This window comes from Vipera berus (assembly GCF_964194415.1).
Source record: "Vipera berus genome assembly, chromosome: 6".
In the NCBI taxonomy this organism is placed as follows: Eukaryota; Metazoa; Chordata; class Lepidosauria; order Squamata; family Viperidae; genus Vipera; species Vipera berus.
The window spans coordinates 36,339,104-36,345,103 of record NC_138208.1 but is presented as its reverse complement, the minus strand read 5'-3'; positions in this window follow the sequence as shown (position 1 = coordinate 36,345,103).

Here is a 6,000-nt window from a genome sequence, read left to right as displayed (position 1 = left end):
CTCTGTTATTCATTTTCACTTTGGAAGTTTTAAATCGAAATATAAGACAAGATACAGAAATTAGAGGGTTGGGGATGAAGGGTGAAACATATAAATTACAAGCATTTGCTGATGATTTGGTATTTATTTTGGAAGATCCCTTGAAGATGATTCCAAAATTGTGGGGGAAATTAGAACAATATGGTGAAATAGTGGGACTAAAAATTAATAAAGAAAAAACTAAGATAATAGTTAAGAATCTTACGAATAAGCAAAAAAGCCGAATGTCAGAAGTGACAGAGGTACAGATAGTGAAAAAGGTAAAATACTTGGGTATATATTTATCAGCTAAGTGCTCAACATTAAAAGAAGATAACTACACAAGGTTATTGAAACAAATAAAGTTAGACCTGGAAAAATGGAAGAACTTAAAATTGTCATTATTAGGAAGAATAGCTACAATTAAAATGAATATATTGCCTAAGATTTTATTTCGTTTCAGACCATTCCGATAAAACGTGGGGAAAAATTTTTTCAAGAGTTGAATTCATTAGTTTTGAAGTTTGTATGGCAAGGAAAGAAAGCTAGAATAACAATGAAAACTTTGCAAGATACTAAGGAAAATGGAGGCTTTGGTCTACCTGAGTGGGCTTTGTATTATCAAGCATCTGTATTAACATGGGTGAAAGAATGGATAATGTTTAGGAATAAAAGGTTGTTATATTTGGAGGGGCATGACTTACAGCTGGGGTGGCACGCTTTTTGTGGTATGGGAAAAATAAAATCCATGGATATTTTCAAAATCACTGTGTTAGAAATGTTAGAAATGTTAGAATTGCCAAATACAGCGCCGATCAATTGTTTTGGCAGCTCGGAAGTCCGCTCCTCGGGAGAAGAGGAGGGGGTGAGCACCCAGGCAGGGGTAGAGCTCTCCAGGGCCGCCAGAGTTGAAACTCTGGTGGTTGAAGGATCGAGCCCCCTCGAAGCCTGAGTTTGCTCCGGACCTCGGGACGCCTCTGCTCCAGGGTTTTGGAGCAGAGCAGGGCGTAGCAACCATCCCTGCCAGTGAGAGTGAACTTTGGATTACTTGGATGCAGGCAGAGCGGTACAGGAGAATCATGTTAAAGAAAGTATATGATCTTTAACTCAGTGGACTTTGTGGAGTTTGTTAAAAGTGAAAGTGCGCAACAGGCTCAAGTGGGTGAAAATGGCTGCCAAATCTTCTAAAGTTCCTAGAAGCGCGGAGGCTTCCCCGGTGCAGCAATCTTCGTTACAAGCTTTAATACCCCCACCTGCACCTGCACCTGCACCAGCTTTAACAGTAAAAGATCTGCAGGATGTTTTGCAAGAGGCTTTGAAAAAACAATCTCAACAATTAGCTGAACTTATGGAGGAGAAGCTTACAGAAATGAGGGCAGACATTTTACTTGCATTTCAAGGCATGGCTGTTTGTATAGAGTGTCTGGACGAGAGAGTGGAAGATCTCAGCCAAAATAATATCAGATTAGATGCTAAAATGACGGAGACTGAAAATGTGATGGATAAGATTGACAACGATTTGACCTTGGTACAGTATAGAGAGATGGAGTTCGCTGTGAAAATTAGAACTTTAAAAGAGGATTCTAAGGAAAATCTGAAAAAAATAGTCTCAGAGGCTTTGGAAGGTGTTTTGGAGTATTCAGCAGAAGAAATTATGGAAGATATAGATAAAATATTTCGCATTAATTCGTGGATTGCAAGACAAAGGAAACTACCCAGAGATGTGGTGGTTTACTTCACAAAGAGAGCAATTAGAAATGAGGTTATTCAAGCTTTTTAGAATAACAAATTTGCAATTGCAGAACAAGAAGTTTTAATTTTAAAAGAGATCCCTCCAAGTATTCTAAGGAGAAGGAAGGAGTTTGCTTTTCTGGCAGAAGAATTAAGAAGATGGGATATTCAGTTCAGATGGGAGATTCCAGTGGGCATGGTGGTGATGTATGCAGGCACGAGACACCGTCTTCTCACTGTTTTACAGGCACGTGATTTTTATGCTAATGTTTTAAAAGGTGTCCCTATACCACTTCTGGAATCTAACAAGAAGAATGGTGAAGGAGTGCATAAACCACAAAGTGAGAGTATACAAGGTGCAGAAGGAGTTACGCAGATGAAAGATGGAGAATTTCAGAAAGGCACAAGAGTGAATCAAATTTCAGTACCGGAGGAGGCTAGAGACCAAAGAATGACACGTGCTGCAGCTAGACGAATGAGACAAGAGCAAGATCATCAGAGAGTTGTGATGGCACCTCCAAAACTTACAGTGAAGCAGTGGGAGGAGCACGACCCAAGAGAGTGCAGGTGATTTTGGAAGAGGCGCTCCAAAAGCTTCAGGTCGCGAAAGATGGCGACAAAACTTCTAACTTGGAATGTTAATGGTTTAAATTCACCACAGAAGAGGAAGAAAGTATTTCAATATTTAAAGCAATTTAAAAACGATGTTATTTGTTTACAGGAAACACATATTAGAGCGTCAGATCAAAAGTACTTGGCTAATTTGAGGTTGGGTACACCGTTTATTGCTTCAGCAATTGACAAGAAAAATGGAGTGGTTATTTATGTTAGGAACACCTTGACAGCATCTTTAATTGAAGCAGATAAACAAGGAAGATATGTTATGATTGAATTGTTAATAGAAGGCAAGAAAATGCTTTTGGTTGGACTATACGCTCCTAATCAACAACAAGGAGATTTTTACAGTTTATTACACAACAAGATTATTCAGTGGGATTATAAATCTTGTATTTTTATGGGAGACTGGAATGGCGTTTTGGATGTACAAGTGGACAAGGGTTTTTTTTTAAAAGCACCCCAAGTCATGCTAAACTGCCTAAATCTTTTTTTGAGATGAAGGATGACTTGGAATTGCGAGCTATTTGGAGAGAAAGGAATATGCAAGAAAAGGATTATACTTTTTTCTCCGACAGGCATCAATCTTTTGCTAGGATTGATTTTGTATTAATTACTAATGATTTTTTTTCTAGGATCAAGAAGATCAAGATTTGTCCAAGAACTATATCTGATCATAGTCCAGTATGGTTAGAGATAGAAAAAGATAATAGGGATAGACGGTCTTGGCGCTTAAATGAAAACTTGTTTAGATATCAGGAAAATGTGGAAGAGTGTAAAAAACAGATGAAGGAATTTTTAAAAATTAATATGCATGAAGGTACTTCTATTGAGATGGTTTGGGATGCAAGTAAAGCTTATATGAGAGGTGTATTAATATATTTGAATAATAAACATAGACGTAAAATGGAATTTAGGAGGAAAGAGGTAGAGGATGAAATTAAGGAAAAAGAAAAGGCTTTAATTTTGAATCCATCTGACAGGAAGATCAAAGAGGTAATTACTTTACTTAGGGGTCAGTTTGACAAGTTAATGGCAGATCAAGTAGCAACTAATTTGCAGTATGCTAGACATAATACTTTTGTAATGCTAATTAACCAGGTAGATGGTTAGCTTATTTGTTAAGAAAGAAGCAAAGGGCTGCTAATATAGATAGAATAGAACATAAGGGGAAAATAGTGTATCAGCAGAGTCTTATTAAAAAGACTTTTGTTGATTTTTATACTAAGTTGTATGCTAGAGATAAGATTAGAGATGCAGATATAGATCATTATTTGACAAGAGCTAATATTCCCGTGCTTACGCAAAAACAAAAGGAAGGGATGAATCAGTTGATAACTGATGAAGAAATTTTTTTAGCAATCAAACAATTGAAAGTGGGTAAAGCGCCGGGTACTGACGGATTGACTGCTGTGTATTATAAAAAATTGCAGTTGGAAATTGTGAAGCCTTTAAGAGAACTATTTAAGACAATTCAAATGGGAGGAGGGGTACCTCCATCTTGGAAGACTGTTTTTATTTATTTATTTATTTATTTATTTATTTGTTTTTATAAACCGCCCTTCTCCCGAGGGACTCGGGGCGGTGTACAGAATAAGGTAGGCATACAGAATGAACAATAGTGAAAAAAACAATAGTAAAATACAAACTGGGACCCCAATTAGAGCTATCAGGCCAGGCCGGACTGCTGGAACAGGTAAGTTTTTAATTCGCGCCGGAAGGTGCGGAGGTCGGGGGCCATCCGGATTTTGGCTGGTAAGCTGTTCCAGAGGGCTGGCGCACCCACTGAGAATGCCCTCCCCCTGGGGGCCACCAGCCAACATTCCTTCCAAAGGAAGATCAGGATGTCACCCAAGTTAAAAATTATAGGCCAATATCACTTTTGAATACTGACTACAAGATATTTGCAAAAATTTTAGCTAATAGGTTAATGAGGGTAATACAACAAGTAATTCATGGTGATTAAACTGGATTTATAAGTGGTAGACAAATGAAGAATAATGTGAGATATATTGTAGATTTACTGGAATTTTTGGAAAGAAACAATCAGATCCCTGCAGCGCTGATCTTTTTGGATGCTGAAAAAGCCTTTGATCAATTGGATTGGCAATTTTTGATGAAAGTATTAGAGAAAATGGAATTTGGGGATAAATTTTTACAACCAATTAGGGCATTATATCAAAAGCAAACAGCCCGTATAATAGTTAATAATTGTTTGACCGAACTATGTAATATTGAAAAAGGTACAAGGCAGGGGTGCCCGTTGTCACCTCTATTATTTGTTTTAACATTGGAAATATTACTGATTAAAATACGCAATTCGGATAAAAAAAGGGGAATCCAAATAAGAGATCAGGATTACAGATTGAGGGCGTTTGCAGATGATCTGGTTGTTACATTAACTCACCCTGATTATTCAGTTGTAGAATTGATGGAGATAATAACGCAATATGGGAGAGTTTCTGGATTTAAGATTAATATACAAAAAACTAAAATACTGTCTAAAAATATGACAGTATCACAAAAGGCTGTTTTAGAAGAATTAACGGGATTTGAAATAGTCAAAAGGGTTAAATATTTGGGGATATATTTGCCAGCCTGAAATGTGAAGTTATACAAAAATAATTATGAAAAGTTATGGGGAAAAGTACAAAAAGAATTAGATAGTTGGAAAAAATTACAATTATCTTTATTGGGAAGAATTGCAGCAGTGAAAATGAATGTTTTGCCAAAATTTTTATTTTTATTTCAAATGATACCTATACTTAAAAAGGATTTAAACTTGGAGGAATAGCAAAAAGGAGTTAATAAATTTGTCTGGGCAGGGAAAAAGCCACGAGTTAAATTTAAGATAATGCAAGATATGCGTGAAAGAGGTGGTCTTAAGGTGACTGGTTTAATTTAACACAAGCGAGATTATTAAATCTTGAGGGTTATGATTTGTTATTTGGATGGCATGCATATTTATTGTATGATAAGAAGGTGGATAAGGGACGCGGTGGCTCAGTGGGTTAAGACGCTGAGCTTGTCGATCAGAAGGTCGGCAGTTTGGCGGGTCGAATCCCGAGTGCCGCGTAACAGAGTGAGCGCCTGTTACTCGTCCCAGCTTCTGCCAACCTAGCAGTTCGAAAGCACGTAAAAATGCAAGTAGAAAAATCGGGACCACTACGGTGGGAAGGTAACAGCGTTCCTCGGACAAGCGCTGGCTCTTCGGCTTTGAAACGGAGATGAGCACCGGCCCCTAGAGTCGGAAACGACTAGCACGCATGTGCGGGGGAACCTTTACCTTTACCTTTAAGAAGGTGGATAATGTGTTTAAGATACATATTTTAAGGTATGCTCTGTTGCGAGTCCGGAAAAAGTATAGACATAAGTTAAATTATAAGATACCTATTTGGGCAATACCTAAACATGCAATAGAAAATATAAATGTGGGATTTAAACATGATGTGACTACATATAAGGAAATTTTAAGTTTTGAGAGGAATGTATGGCAATTAAAGTCATATATTATTTTAAAAGAAGAAAAGATTGTACAAACTTGGTTTCAGTATGGGCAATTACAGACTAGATGGAAAAAGGACCAGAAAACTGGTTTTTCAATGATTGATGAAAATTTGGTAAAGCAAATTAGAG